At 41.2% G+C, this 16,588-nt stretch overlaps 1 protein-coding gene across 1 annotated transcript in view; it reads left to right on the plus strand.

The window, feature by feature from the left end:
- The first annotated feature begins 206 nt into the window (after positions 1-206).
- The window catches only part of CTBP1 (C-terminal binding protein 1), a 434,128-nt gene continuing 417,746 nt past the window's right edge, over positions 207-16,588 (plus strand). Inside the window, exon 1 of the mRNA XM_006033348.3 lies at positions 207-290. The gene's annotated coding sequence lies outside the window, so the exon portion shown is untranslated. The remainder of the gene's footprint in view (positions 291-16,588) is intronic.

Raw genomic sequence — 16,588 nt, forward strand, 5'->3', positions numbered from 1 at the left:
ACACAGCCCTGACTAGAGAGCAAGTCCCCTTGGTGCTGTTGTAATAATTGTCCAGACAATGCTTCCCTCCTTTCCTGTGCCCTGCTTCACATCTCTCTAATTCCATTTTTTTTTTTTTATAAACTTTCCCGAAAGTTTGCCATTATTTAAAGGCTGCAAAGTGCCTGGGGAGACCTGAGGAGTTCAGGTTGTGAGAGTAGCATGGACTTGTTAATCTCAGCCTGATCTTGTCAGTAACAGCAGAGCAGAGGGAGAGGGAGAGCAACTCCGGCTGGGGCAGCGCTCCCGAGGTTTGTCTGTTATTTTTATACCTAAATTCCGCCTCGGTAGCAAAGGATTAAGTAGCAGGGTGTTGTTTGTAATGTGTAGATTCCGTAGTCGCGGAGATGTGTGCGTTTCGCGGCATTGTTTGTTCGCAAGGGGGAAGATTTGCCTGTGTGTGCATGGAAGAGCCCGAGTGTGTGTTACGATCTGGGAAACGCTGAAGAAGAAGAAACGCTGTTGGTTCTCCATGCAAATGACCGCTTTGGTTGTAACAAAAGCCTTGATGTTGGGCTTGGAAAAATGATCTGACAGTGTAACAACCCCAGGCCACTTTCGCCATGTTTTTGTTTATTCATGTTTCATTCCGTTTTCCGTCGCTATCTCGCAGATGTTTCCCATTTCACTGGTTTTACACTGCCGAGCCGCCTTTTTTGGAGTTAGCAGTAAAATGTGTGCAAGAATGTTAACAAAACCGAGAGGTGTTGCAGATGTTTAGACTTTAGTTCTGGCGTCGCGCTCGGCGGTGCTGGCAAAGGGAGACGCTGTCTATGAAGGAACGTAAGGAGCATCTGTTTTAACTACCGAGCATGTAATTTCGAAATGTGCCGAATGTAACTTGAATATTCAGCATAAGCAGATGAAGTGAGCACGTCCCTGCTGCAGTGGGGCTCGTCGATATCCCTTTTGTTTGGTCCTGTTTTTGGGGGAAAAAAAGGAGGAAAAAAAAAAAAAAAAAAAGAAGGACGAGGAAAGGAATAGCTGTGGCACAACATGTATGCTCCTAGATAAACTCCTGCCATCTCGGAGTGCCTTTAAATATTTGAACAGCTTCTGCTAAGTCAAATAAAATCGGTTACCATGAGAAACAAAAAAAGTATAATAGAATAGTTAGACTAATGAAAACGTGAGCCTGGGGTTGTTTTAGCATCCGTCAGAGACTGGATCCGGGGGGAAATCTTTTAAGCAACATAGCAATAACCTTTAAACACATTTTTTAGCTTTTGATGAAGGTGGAAACACCCTCTCCTCCCCCCCCCCCCCCAACAACAGGCAGAGACAGATGATATATCATCCTAATGTCAAACAAAATGAAATGTAATTTATCTCAACCACATCCAAATCTATTTATAAAAATGCCTGCTTGTTGAACATATCAAGGCATCCACATGTAAAACCTTAAATCTTAAAGAACAATGATTCAGTGTCCGGATCCCTGGTTAAATCAGATGTGGTAACTATGGTGAGAGGTAAAGTTACTTAGATCCTCACTCACCATGCAAATGTGGATCTGTCCTCACAGAATGGTGATAAAGGAGAAAAGGATTACAGGATCTAGGGAGAAATTTTTGAGCAGAAGACCTGTAGCCTTACTCTGGGAATTAACGCTGAAGAGGCTTTTAGAGCAGGGGCAGTATAGAGGTAAACATTGTGTTGTGGCATATACTGGTGATATTTCTAGAAAGAAATCTTTCTTTTTGGTTCTGACAGATGACTAGGCAGCCTCTTTTTTTTTTTTTTTTTTTAAGAATGGTTTCATTCCTTAATGGGAACAATCTTGTCTCTATTAAATCATCAAGATGATAATCTCCCCATGAAAAACAAATAGAACAAAAAATCCTGGCATAGATTATTATGACGCCAAGTGACAGCATAAGGAAAGCCTGTTAATCCAGGCACTTGGGATTTACCTGTTTTTTGGGGGTTTTTTTTTTACTTCTTCCAGGGTGAACTGGTTTTCTTGAATTTTTTTTTTTAGATAATATTTGAATTGAATTGCCTTTAATTTTTTTTACATGCATATGATACATGTATAAACATTCTTGAATAACTTCTACAATGTTGATGGCATGAAACATAAAATGGCCTACTTGAAGAGAAGATGTTTAAATAACACTGGTCAGAATATCAAGTTTCTGTTTTTTATTGGGGCAGTTGGATTGCAGCCTGACAGACTTTGACCATGTAAGTCCTTCTTCAGCTGAGAAGTTAAGGTGATGTGTTAAGCTGTTTTGGGAAAGAACTTCAGCTGATTATGCTGATCAGCATAATAGGGATGGGATTGTCATGCTTATTTTTTTTTTTTTTTGTGAAGAAAAGTTGCTAGTTATACCAATGTGGAAGAATAGGACAAAGAAAAGAGGCTAAGTGGAAGAACTGGTTACTAATTAGCCACATGAAATATTTAGAAAATAAGGAGACTGGGAACAGGTCAGGTTTAATTTCCAGTTTCCAATTTCCAATAAATGGCGTCACACAATCCTAGTATAGATGCAAACTTACAATAAAGGAGACATCAAAGGGAAAAGGTATGATCTAAAATACGTTAAATCATACTGGCCAGTGTATTGCAATCAAGTTTAGGGACTGCATTATTACCATTACAAAAAAAATCTACTTTTAATATATTGTGGAAGAGATTTAACTTGTTTGGAGGACATGGTGGAACTTGCAATTTAGCATAGTTCATCCTACACTTTGTCAATAGTAGATCAAATAAGCTTCTTAAAAGTTTTTAGTGGGACTATGTTTTTCTGACTCCTGTACCGAACCATAATCACATTCGTTCTCCTATCTGTGTCTAGTATTTGTTACAAAACCTTTGTTTAGAAGGTGCATTACCAGGATGGAACAATAAGCAATTGTTTTACTTGTTTTAACTGTATAAAGAGGAAAGTTGTACATATTAGTTGCACAGAATTGAAAATGTAATGACAAATTAATGTAAGGTACACTGTTGAAACTATATTTTGCAATACAAAAAATACAATATTTTTTTTTCTCGCAGTTGCTTCAGTTCCAGAAAAGCATTCAAGAAATGCCATTATCTGTTTCATGATCTACATATGCATTTTGTTAGGGACGAATAGTTTCAATTTGGTTTCTTGTGGAGGAATAATTTGGATTAAAATTAGGTGAAAAAGTACAGTGATAATGATGGGTTATTTTTAGTGTACCATGCAGTTTGTTTATTTTAGACTTTTATATAAAATTACAATTTCTATTTAAAATAAAAGTTTATCACTTTTTCCAGAACAAAATGAAAAATAATCACATGAGTTGATATGCAGTAATTGTACCTTCCATCCCTACTTCATTATGTTGCTTTTTTGTAATCAACACTATTCTATTTTGTAATAACAATGTACATATTAACATATATCAGCTGTGGCAGGATTATGGTTTGGCAACTAAGGCAGTGGTTTGGACTTAAGACACACGGGTGCTGCTCACAGCTTTGTTGCTGCCTAGCTGGTAGGCCAAAGGCAAGTTGCTTTACTGTTTTGTCTCAGTTCTCCCATCAGTAAAATGGGGATAATTATATCTCCTGTTTAAAGTGCTTTGACATCATCTGATGAGAAGTATAAAACATAGGTGGTAATGGTTATTTTATTAGTGAAGCCATGATGTAGGAAGTATTCTGGTGGCTTCTTCCTACTGAGAACTTTTATGACTTGTTGATGCTTCATTTGAAGGTTTTTTTTTATTTACTACCGAGTTGTCATCCAGCATTTAAAAATTCAGGTCAGTTGTTTAGATTAATGCTGTCCAGCTTCTTAGAGGCTGGAAGCCAAATGCTCTGCAGGACACACCAGCAGGGATTCTACATGCCTCCAGGCTGTTTCAGGGAGAGCCACAGGCTCCTGAGCCACTGTCCATGTAGAGGTCACCCCCCCGCCCCCCCATTACACAGGTGCCTCTTGCACCATGGACCTGTGCCCCGCTCTACTGCTTCACCTCACCTCACCTCTCTTCCTCTGGTCCCCTCCCCACTGCTGCATTGCATGCCTACATGGCCAGGAAAGCTGAGGCCATGTAGTGCTGCACTGTTCCACCCCCTGTGGCAGGGCCAGGCATCAAAGGTGAAGAAGAGAGGGGGAAGCGGCAGCTGGACAGGAGCCTTGAAACTGCAACTCAGTCCCCTGCAGGCTGCTAGTTGGACAACTCTGGATTTTACTGGGAAATGCTCAGATAAAATGTGGGGCGGGTGTATATATGGAATCAGAATATTCGGTCCTAATTTTGAAACTTGAATTCCAGGGAGAATATGATGGTAGAGTTTTGGGAGTGGAGGTGAACTAACTCTAAAACAAGCATTGTTAGTTAATATTTAGAAATATCCAGTCGTTTTACTTTTAAAATGTAGTGTACTAACAGGGCAATTCCTAAATCATAGCTTTCAATAATTTCAAAGAACTGTTCTTATTTTATACTTAGAGCAGAGACATGGTTGGCCACGTTAGTCTGAAGTTGGGCAGAAGATGTGCACAGCAGCACTTTTTAGAAGCTCTCTAGGGCTAGGGTTTCACCTTGCCCTACCTTCTGCCTGACTTCAGACTGACACCCTAGCCCTAGGGAGCCTCTAAAGCGCTCCTGTCTGCATCTTCTGCCTGACTTCAGACTAATACAGCTACCCACCTCTCTGCTCATGGAGGGCACCATGCTCAGCTGAAATGGACTGCAATCAATCTACATAAGAAACATGCTCAGGTGTTCTCACATTTTCTTTCTGATCACATGCAAAACTGAAAACAGCATGAAGTGTGGAGTTGATTTGTTCAACAGCCTTGGTTAAGACTGCTAGCAGAATAGTTTAACCAATGAACTTGTTATAAATTCAAGAATGTTGGCAAAGTAATCTCCCCAAAACTAAATTTAATTCTTGTAAATTTCATAATTTATATTCTTAATTTCTGTTTACAGATTACATGGAATTACTTCATCTTTTAGGTATTGATCTTGGGCATGCCTATTAATATACTTAACCATAACCAGCTGAAGGGTCTCACTGATGTCAGGGGGTCTCCTCAAGTCAGAGTAAAGCACATGCAAAAGTATTTTCAGGAAAAGCCTGCAGTATCTTTCTGGTTCTTCTGTAAATTGATCATATGCAATTGATATGGCAGTCAGATTGAATGGAAACTCTAAAGTGCTCCAAGATCTTTGTTATATTGGTGACACTTTAGAATACAAAAGGAGGAGGGGAGAAAGAGGAATGATGCTCTTGCCCATCTATGTATATATCCTACAGGCTTGTGTAAATTGATCTCAGTCCATTGATTGTGGGTGAACCGTTCAGGATAATTTTAGTTTGAAAAGGTGTGAACCACATAGTTTAGAAGGAATTAGACTGACTTGTCAGCCTGCACAGTTTTATCCTTATGCGGAGGGGAAGGATTTTTAGGGGGTGATTATCTTTTATTGGAGCAATTGCATGATTGGAATAAAGTTAGATAAGCTTTCAAATGCAAGCCATTTGTCACAAGGTCTGTATCCTAATATGTGGTGTTTTACCATAGTTCCCAACGGTGCTTATTGTTTATGACTTGCCTAGGACTGATCAATTTTTAATTGATAAGTCCCATGCCAGACTGAAGCAACTGAGTATAAAACCAAATGTTAAAAGTTACAAAATCATGGTTTGGTACACTTACTACATCATAAGAGAATTCTATGGTTTCTTTCTTTTTTGTTTTACAATGATTCAGATGTCTGTCAAAACTATCTTTCTTTTTTGCGGGTAGAATCGGTCTTTGTTCCCTTGTTGAAAATGCCATTGCTGCAGCACTGTTGGCTGTTTGTGGGCAGTTTAAATGGAAACTAGAACACCATTGTAAGAACAAAGTTATCTACAAACTTCTTAAACTCTCTTAGAAGTTGAAGACATTTTTTCCCACCAGTATTCCATTTAAAAGGATTGTTTTTTTTCTTATGGAGAATGAGCCAACATGGCTCAGAATTCTTTTGTTTGTTAGTGCAACAATATTTTCAATGTCAGCAGAGCTTTTGGAGTTGGTCTGAGTGCATCAGTGATATGAAAAGTGTTATTTGTCCTATCTAAATAAATGGCTGTTTTGTAGGTTTTTTCACTAAGAAGCTGAGGGAGTCTTTAGGTGTAAACATTAGAAACCAAAGCGCATAATGTGCTTAGTGAATTAGAACAGTTGTTAGGTAGGTAAAAATTGCAGCTTCAACTACAACTTTAAAAGGGAAATTGTCAAGTATTAAAATTTAACTTTTTTTTTTTTTTTTTTGCATTTGGAGAGTCCTTGTAATTTCTGTTATGCTGCCAATTTATAGGATGACCCTTTTTATTGTAATAATCAGGGCAGATCGCCATGCTGTGATTTAGTGCTTGTTGCAAATTGGAGTATGCAATGACAACACAACAGTTCTTTGTGTTGTTGTCAGGATGAAGTAACAAACCATCCGAAGACTTTTAATGTGCTGTTTTATTGTTAGAATCTCTTAATCTGTCATTTCTCTAGTATTACTTTTTGCTACCATTCCAGTAACCATATGTGCGATTTATAAATTCAAACACTTATTTTTTTGGTTTGTACTATGCTTATACTTATATGACATAAAAGTAAAGAATTAAGTTGATAAAATAATGTATTATTCAGATCTTTTTTTAGTGTGTTATCTCTTCTGAACAACCACTCCTTTTCCTTCTTTCACTCCTGGAACGAGGACGCAGCAGTTATATCAGTCTCACAAACAGCTGGTATACATACCTGGAACATAAGCGATAGGGATTTGATGCAACAGTTAGCATCTCATTCTGTAGGCCCTCGGTCTTTACTGCCCATTTCTCTTTCTGACAAAGATAAGCCTCAATATGGGTGTCAGTGTTTTAGTGATGTTTTAGATGTCTTGGTCTAGGAAATGTGCAAGAGGCAAGGATGCTTTTGAGGGATATCTTTTATGGTACCAACAGCATAGTTGGGATAAGCGACACATGAACATAGGTAGGTAAATGCTACTTACAGAACAACTACTCCCTTTTTGCCCTCACAGCCCTTGTTCTCAAGGGACATTTACTAAACATCTTCAGAAGATGGGCCTGGGAATAAAAAATCATAGCTTTACTGGACACTTAAAAACTGGGGGTGAACACAGACATTGACTTAATCACTCATTACAATCTATTATGTGCTAATCTGCAGTTCACAGGTGATAATTTCCCTCTTTCCTTCTGAATAGTCTTGGTCTTCCACTTAAGAGAATGCAGCAGAAAGGATAACTTGTCTTTTACCTAACCTAGGGTTACCATATGTTCAGGTTTTCCTGGATGTGTCCTCTCAGCTCCATCCAGGCGTTTTTTTGTGGGTTTTTTTTTTTTTAAATATCAACGAATGTCCAGGATTTTGCTCTGCCTCCCCATAAGTATCAAAGTTTTTCCCAGCACTTCCTGGCTTGCCCCAGTAAGGAGCTGCTTGGGGCTGGGTGGAGGGGCATCACATGCCTCCCTGTGACGGGGGCGGGTGCCTGTTGGTGCTAAGGCTGCAGCAGGGTGGGCAGGCAGGGGAGGTGCCTGCCCCTCCAAGTGAATGGGGTGGGAGGTCTTTGGGGGCAGCAGGGTGGGGTGGGGGGCAGGGGGCTGCAGTTTGGGAGTGAGGGGTATCAGCAGGACTCGGACGGTAGGGAGCTGCAGGTTAGGAGTGAGGGGCACCAGCAGGGCTGGGTCAGGTTCTGGCTTGAGGGTGAGGGGCACCAAGGAGGTGGGGGACCATGGGTCGGGGATGCAGGGCACAGGCAGCGCCAGAGGGCTGTGGGTTGGGAGTGGGGCTATCAACAGGGACAGGGTGCTTCAGCTTGGGAGTGAGGGGCAGCAGCAGGGCTGGGGGGGCTGTGGCTTGGGCGTGAGGGGCAGGGGAAGGGCGTAGGTATATCACTGCCCCCCTACAATCATATTACCCCCCAACCCCACAAGTGTCCTTTTTTTTTTTGAAACTGGAAATACAGTAACCCTAGCTAACCATGATAATACCTCTGCTCTTTTTACAGTCCTGCATCATTCTTTTAAGTTGACTATTTATTTACATACGGAGTTTTACATGGGTGTTATTGTGCCTGTTGCTCGGCTCAAGCTGCCTGCTTCTTTTCCAGTCCTGAGGAAGGGTACTTGGTGCTCAAAAGCTTGTCTGAGGTCTCTCCCATCTATGTAGTTGGTCCTGTTTAAGATATCACCACTCCAAAATGTTTGCCTTTCTTGATGTAAAGTCGGTTAGGGGAATGTCTGATCACTGAAAAGTGATTGTTTTTGTTAGGCTTCTCCTAATGCTAGAATATATGTTAAAGATCATCTTAAGAATGAAAAAAAATACTACTTTATTGTTCTTATTAATATATTGATTTGGTAAACGGTTTCCTTTCTCTCAGGAGGTTTGTGGCAGAATGTAAAGATTGTTTCAGAACCAGAAAGTCATCAGATGAATGTCTCCATATTCTTCTTAGCTCTCCTGTTTGAAAGATATGGCAAAGCTTTTCCCCCACTTTCCTAGGGTATAGAAAGATCTTATCTTCCCTATATGAGGCTCAGTGTTAGCAAGGCACTTAAAGTTGAGAGTTCACCAAACTTTGTTTTGCGGTACTTTAGATAGAAAGAGTTTGTCAGTTCAAAAAATGATTGAGAGGTTTCTCATTTCATCCTACTTTTACTCTTCATATATTTATTAACTATTTGGTGTCTTTGGCTGTCATCCTAAAGGATGTTATATGTTCATATAGGAAGAAGAAACTACTTAAATCTATTTAAAGATAATTCTTTAATATTTATTAGAGACTTTCAGTACTACCTTTAGTAGCCTGAACAAAAAGAATCAAGATTATTTAAGTATTGGTGAATATTTTTTGGTACAGACAGACAAAGCACTTGAACCATTTGGAGAATGTCACTGATTGGAAACCAGTTCACACTTGTTCCAGACCAGAGGTGCCCAGCACGCACTACTAAGGGTTCTCGAAAAAACAGTCATCTTTTATGCCGCACAGTGCCATTGAACTGCCATCAGGAGGTAGTAGGGAATACTCAGCCCAACTGCAAAATTTCTGTTCTGCCTTTTCACTGACATTGAGCTCAATAAAGACCCATTCCTGCACTTCACTGAAATCTGTGTGATGGTACCTGGGTTGATTGTGCTTGGTGGGAGGGGGCACTGCCTGGACCCCTGGTTCTGGATTCCTAGGAGCTAGGTGTTTTAGAGATGCTAGAGTTTTCTGGGTTTGTTTGTTTGTTTAAAGAACAGTTTTCCATAAGTCACTCATCAATTTATTTCAATTCCTGAAAATGGACCAGGGTTTGGTGCATCCCAGGTTGATTTGGGGATGGAGGTAAGCAGGTAGGGAGGGCTGTCTGGGGGCTCAGGGGACAGATCTGCACTGCTTTTAAACAGCTGGACAGTTTCCTTCCATTGGTGGCAGTGCAACCAGGGCCCTCAACCTCCAGGCACACAGAAGCAGTGATCTAGGCAGCTCCCTGACCTGGCCACTTTCCACTCCAAATAAGTCTAGGATGCATGAAACCCTCGGCAGTCACCACCAAGAGAAGGAAATGGATCAGCTCTTTTTAAAAGTGGCAGAGAGCTGTCCCCAGAGGCCCCAGCCAGGGGCACTGGTCAATGGCATTTGGGGCAGTAGAGTTCTGGCTGTGTTCCAGAGCAGCTAATGCAATGCAGGGCTTGAGGAACAGTGCAGTGTGGGATCCCTGGAAGACCAATCGGACACTAGTCACCAAAAACTCGGTGTCCACACATAACACTGAACCAATTCATGGAGAACTAGTTCAAAATATTACTTGATTATCCAGGTATACTTTTAAAACTGTCTAAAACATTCCAAGTGGGCTTCTGTGTCTGGATGCTTGTGGTTTAAACTCTATTCAAACTGGCATAAGTGTTATATGGCAGTCCACGCTCCTGCTGCCCCAGACAGAAACTCCCCTGGCCTCAAGGGCCTGATCCTGGCGGGGAAAGGACCCCAGATGCCCTGCCCCTGCTTCTGTGGGGGAGGGGTACACATTTGCAAGCAGGGCTTTCCCCATCTGCAGATGCACCCCTGTGTCAGGGTTTAGAGGAATCCCTCCGTATGTGTGTGCAAAGAATAGAGGGGGGTGGGGGAACTGCTATAGGTAAACAGACATCAAATGCAAAAAGGCGGCACAAATTGTTAGTACTTTTGTTGGAGCCACAATATTTAAGCACTTGTGATGTAGCAAAGGGCTATGACAGCTGTTCACTTGGCTTTTGTGCTACCTTAAAAAAATCAGTGACTGTTCACAGCCTTAGAGACCTTCTAACCTGGCATGCTAAGTTTGATCACCAACTTTTGCACTAGGATGGTGGTGATTAGTACTATTAAAAATTAAATGAGGAATAATTGCTTTTCTTTTATGGTATCCAAACTATTTAAAGGTATGTTGGACTTTGCCCAAAAGAGTCTGAGGCTATTTATCTCTACATTTGACATACACGTGAAGTTTTCAAAATTCACATAATAATATGTCTGTACAATAGGAGCTATAAGCTAAATTTTCAGATTACCATATTCTGAATCTCTATTTCTGAATCCCTCGTTTTTTTGGTAATATAAAATGTAAATACAGATCTTTTTAATTCAGAGAAGTTGTGAAGGGGGCGACATCAGTTCTTAGTTGTTTTCCTAGTCAGAGAATCACCTCCTGGGAGTAGAAGAACTTGTTTGACTATGTGCAGAGACTTTCTACTATGCATTCCTTTCCTTTCTCTCTCAGGGATTTCCAGGCTACTAATCATTGCAATATCTACCTGCTAGATCCAACAAGACCAGCATACAATTATTTGAAATGATCCCTTCTAATGCCAATTTAGGGTTTGGCTACTTAACCTCGGTTTTAAATTATTTTTCTATTTCTGCTTTTTCCCTCCTCTTTATTTACTACTGCTTTCTCTCTCTTCTCATCTTCATTTTCTAATTTCTGTATTTGTCTGGTAGTCTTCTGCCAAAAGGTCTGGTTTTTCAGTGATTTTTTTTTTTTTTTTTTTTAAGGGTTAGATTAGGGCTCATTTTGGTTGTATTTTGCAGGCTGTTATACAGTGTAATGCCTGTTTCTGGGAATGCCTTGGCTTTACGTCCTGTTGGTTTCATCTTTATACTGTAATAATGAAAGTTTCTGTTACTCTGAGCATAGTTCTGGAGGAAGAAATGGTTCTGAAATAGTCTAATTTTAGACAACAGATGTTTAATTTGAAGATTGGGGTATAGGCTTTATACTGCTGTTTGTATGTTGTTGAGTTTAGGGACAGCAATCAGGACCAAATTCTTAACAAATGAATACAAGGAAGGCAGTGCTAACCCAAGACACTCAAAGCATAGAAATTAGTTTTGGAAATGAATGAGGAGTTAGTTATTTGAGAATGTAGTACATTTATATGAGGCCCTGTTGGGGGTTAGCCGATGTCACTTCATATTGTACAGCCTGGAGGTTTTGAATGGCCTGAGTTTGCAACTAGAGTAAGTAGCAATGGTTATCTAGGGCACAAATGATACCGGCTAGATCTTTTCTTCAGAGGAATAAATAAAGTCTCCTGTCAATCTGCATCTAGTTATCTGAGCTCGGTGATAAATAAGAATTGTGCCTCAGGGTGCAGTGTTTTAACAGCACATAGTAGATGCCTTTTGTGGAGATCATAGTTGGGGTCCTGGATGGTTCCTCAAAGTTTCTGCTTCTTGCCAGCATCTCTCTTTTCCCCCGAGTTTTGTTTCAGCTGGGTTTTTTTTCACTCGGGTGTCTTTTTGCGGGCATTCTGCCATTTTTGTGGCAACAATGATCAGGTCAGCTCAGATCTACAGCTGAATGTTGTTAATGTATTGGTGCTGGAAGAGGCTATACTTTAACTGCCTTTTTTTTAGAGGTATCCTATATTTAAATAAAGAAGGGAAAGGATAAATCTTTGCAAGACTTCATATAATAAGGAAGAGCTGCACTTTGCTGTTCTCTGGATTTGGGTTTGAAAGCTAAGATAAAAAAAATCATATGGTTCTGATGTCTGAGACCTGAGATTTGTTTGTAGCCTTCAGGAGCTTATCCACCTGTGCTTGTCTGGATCTTGACTAAGCAAGGTCTCAGTTAGGTGCTAGTGGAGTCTGAGTTTTGCCATTTATGATTCTTTAAATGAGGTTGGAAGAGGCGTGGTGATTTGTACGCCTTCTACGACCAGGTGACCTATCACCTGGGCAAGGGAGAAGAGATTGATGTCATATATCTTGACTTCAAAAAAGCCTTTGACCTGGTTTCCCATGATCACCTCTTAGAAACTGGCCAATTGTTGCCTTGGGTCCTCCACGATCCACTGGCTGGAAAATTGGCTCCGGGGTCGGACCCAGAGGGTAATAATTGATGGCAGTCACTCATCGTGGTGTCCTGTGACCAGTGGGGTCCCCCAAGGCTCTGTCCTTGGACCCATACTGTTCAACATCTTCATTAATGATGTGGACACTGGAGTCGGAAGCGGACTGGACAAGTTCGCTGATGACACCAAACTTTGGGGAAAAGCATCTGGCCTGGACAGGCTCAGCAAGTGGGCGGACGAGAATCTGATGGTGTTCAACGCCGATAAATGCAAGGTTCTGCACCTTGGGAAGAAAAACCCGCAGCATCCTTATAGGCTCGGCAGTGCTATGTTGGCTAGCACTATGCAAGAAAGAGACTTGGGGGTCATCATTGACCACAAGATGAACATGAGCCTGCAGTGTGATGCTGCGGCTAGTAAAGTGACCAAAACGCTGGCTTGCATCCATAGATGCTTCTCAAGCAAATCGCGAGACGTCATTCTCCCCTTGTACTCGGCCTTAGTGAGGCTGCAGCTGGAGTACTGCGTCCAGTTTTGGGCTCCACAATTCAAAAAGGATGTGGAGAAGCTTGAGAGAGTCCAGAGAAGAGCCACGCGCATGATCAGAGGTCAGGGAAACAGACCCTACGATGACAGGCTGAGAGCCCTGGGGCTCTTTAGCCTGGAAAAGTGCAGGCTCAGGGGTGATCTGATGGCCACCTATAAGTTTGTCAGGGGTGACCACCAGTATGTGGGGGAACGTTTGTTCACCAGAGCGCCCCAAGGGATGACGACTAGGTCGAATGGTCATAAACTACTACAAGACCGTTTCAGGCTGGACATAAGGAAGAATTTCCTTACTGTCCGAGCCCCCAAGGTCTGGAACAGCCTGCCACCGGAGGTGGTTCAAGCGCCTACATTGAACACCTTCAGGAGCAAACTGGATGCTCATCTTGCTGGGATCCTATGAACCCAGCTGACTTCCTGCCCTTTGGGCAGGGGGCTGGACTCGATGATCTTCCGAGGTCCCTTTCAGCCCTAATGTCTATGAAATTTGTGTTTGTTAACATCTGCCTTTGGTTTCTGGAGAACCAGACAGGACTGTTGCTTGCTTTGGGGATAAAATCTTTGGTTTAAAACTTTTGATGGCATAAGATACAAGCACTCTGAAGTTCCAACATTTTCTTGATAATTGATAATATATGAGAGAGTTAATTAAGCTGCAGTAATTTTTCAGAGTAGTAACTTCATCCAGAATTGCAAGAATTTTTCATACTTATCTACAGGTATAGTGGCAGTATATATACCAGCTGTACAATCAACATGTAACGGAAGTTACTATACGGTGGTATCGGCTTCCAAAGATAGTTCCATTCTAGTGATGTGGAAGCATAATATTACCCGGGTACAGCTATGTAACTGTTGGTCAATACTTGCTTTTTAATGACGGTCAATGTCCATGTAGATAGTCTTGACATTTATAATAGCTTATTCAACCACAGATACAAAACATAATTTAAAACTGCAAAATACATCCAGTAATATAGTAAACATGTTATTTCATGATGAGCTTTTTTTTGGAAATATGTATAGCTTTGCTTTCTGAAGCCAAGATGCACCAGGTTTCTAAGCTGCAACACACATTTAATCAGCTTCTTACTGCACTAGGGCATTTTTTTTTTTTTACACATGCTCCAGGGGTGGGGGCAGCACTTCAATTAGAGTGGTTCCAAGAGCCACTGTAATTAAAGTGCTGCTGCTGTCTTGTGTATCAGCATCTCCATCCTTAAAAATGGTGGTGGAGTTTGACCTCCACCACCATTTTTAAGCATGGGAACACTGATACATGACATGCAGGAGGCTGCCAGTGTGTGGTAATTGCCACGCTCCAGCAGACTTGATTAATCCAATCTGTTCCAATGCACTGAAATTCCAGCGCATCGGAGCAGCCTCCGAACTCATGTATAGGTGCTGAAATAGTGTCATGTCTAACTACCTGTCAAAGTAATCCATGTCAGATAGGAGATATCAAGTCCCACTTGACCTTGATAGCAATGGCTGCGGTACATTGACAGTTTCATTGATGTACAGGTATGTTCAAACCCCTTTGATTGATGGAAAGCTTCCCATTTACTTTGGGTGTTGGATTGTGTTCTGTAGTAACTTCAGTATTTTCCTGTTTGATCTAATTTTTGTTATGTTCATTGCACATCAAGATTTAAAGATCTGGTGGCAATGACCATTAACTCAATAAAGTTGATTAAAAAATGATTTAAACCAAAATGAGTATCCCATTATAGAATGGGTGGGGGCTGGGACTTTATTTTCTACTGATGCAGCATACATGCAACCTTTTTAAGAAAAAATATACATGCTTTTACAAAAGAATCTTCAGAATGGAAGAGTGATACACCAAATAAATACAACATTCCTATGGTATATTATGTTAATTGTAGTACTACTAGTAGTAGTTTGTACTATAGAAGGTATCTGAGTATTAAACATTTCATGTATTGAAACCAGCCTATGGACACCAATTATTTTTTGGAGACATTTCTGATCATTTATGAGGTAGTTTCGGATGTCATCAGTGGTGCTGGCAATAGTAATTAGGAAAAAATAATATTTGATCATACCAACCTTTATAATACCGAATGAACGTCTGTGTGGAGGGAAAGTTAAGGTGGCACGGGTTTGGATAAGACAAGCTTGCTTCCACTTAGAACCATAGAGATAAATCAAAGCTTTTCTGTCTTAATACAGTATCTCTACAAGCTTTCACAAATAAAAGGGATTACCACATTTCTGTCAAAGATGGTGCTTTCCAGCAGTATTCAGGATGTGAGCCTGTGTCAAATGCTATCTTAACATTCAAGTTGATTGGTTAAACTCCCCAGGATCCTGTGTCCAGGATAAGAGGAAACAGGCAGCACAGTTCTTCCCTTTATAGACATGCTCACTTCCAGCCAGAAGAGACTGTGATGCTCACAGGCACATGCTCACATTTTACTGATCAGAGTCAGACTGTCTGATGATGGCTTTCTTCCACAGTTCCATATCTTGAGAGACATTAGGAGGGTTAGATTAGGTATGGCCCAGAGTATTTTTGATAGCTGCCTTATGACCCTTGACTATATAAAAGCAAAGTTTCCTCCCTGTTTTACTAATGAAAAGCCAATTGAAAGGCCATGAACCAGCTAGATTCTACCAAAGGCATGGAATATGCCAGGAAGATCCTGCACCAATCTTGGACAGATCTTGAGTCTGCTACTGTACAGCAACCATGCACCGAATCTTATTGTGGTAAGTGCTGTACAAACAGAAGAAGAAAGGCAGCCCCTCTGCAAAGAGCTTACCATCTAAGTCTAAGCAAACAACAACAGATGGATACAGACAGATGGGGGAGCACAAGGAAATAATGAGAGTATCCGTTACTATGATAGGCAATAGTCATGGCACACTGGCAGCATAGCTGTTTGTCAGGGGTAATGGGGGGTGGGGTTGTAGGCATCATAGCAAAGAGGATTCGAAGGAGGATAATGAGGTACTTTTATGAAGTTTTACAGGAAGCTTCTCTAAGCAGGAGGGGCAGCTTGGTAGAAAGCATGAAGATGCTTGTTTGAAAATATGAGTGGTAAAGGAAGCTGCTTGATTAGAGACAGTATTGAGGGAGAAAGAATAGTCTGTAAAGAATAAAAACAAAGGGAAGTGGCTGAAGTTTGATGTCATAAGGAAGGACTGGTAAGGGGATCCATAGAGAAGTGACTGAAAATTAAGTCTATTACTTTGAGGCCTGCATAGCCACTTTGGGTGCCTGTAGACACTGCTCCAATGTGCTGTAATTGCAGTGCATCAGAGCAGACTTGATTAATTGAGCCTGCTGGAGTGTGTTATTAGCATGCTCCAGCAGCCTCCGTGTCGTGTATTCAGCATCAGAATGGCAGTGGGGTGCTTTAACTATCGCTGATCAAACAAGCTTTAGGTAAAGCACCCCTGCCATCATTTTGAAGTGCAGGGCAGTGAATACACGAGACACTGCAGGTGCTTTAATTAGAGCAGCTCTTGGAGCACCTCCCACCCCTCAGAGCCCATGTAAAGACGTCCTTTATGATGTCTCCTTCATCACTTCCAGTAAAGGAGTCCAGCAACAATGAGTCCAGTCCTAGCAATTTACTTTTTCTTCCTTTAGAATGACAATTGCCATGTGAAATGTCATCTTGTAGACTAAACTACTA

The sequence above is a fragment of the Alligator sinensis genome, unplaced genomic scaffold, assembly GCF_000455745.1.
Source record: "Alligator sinensis unplaced genomic scaffold, ASM45574v1 scaffold214_1, whole genome shotgun sequence".
NCBI lineage: Eukaryota > Metazoa > Chordata > Crocodylia > Alligatoridae > Alligator > Alligator sinensis.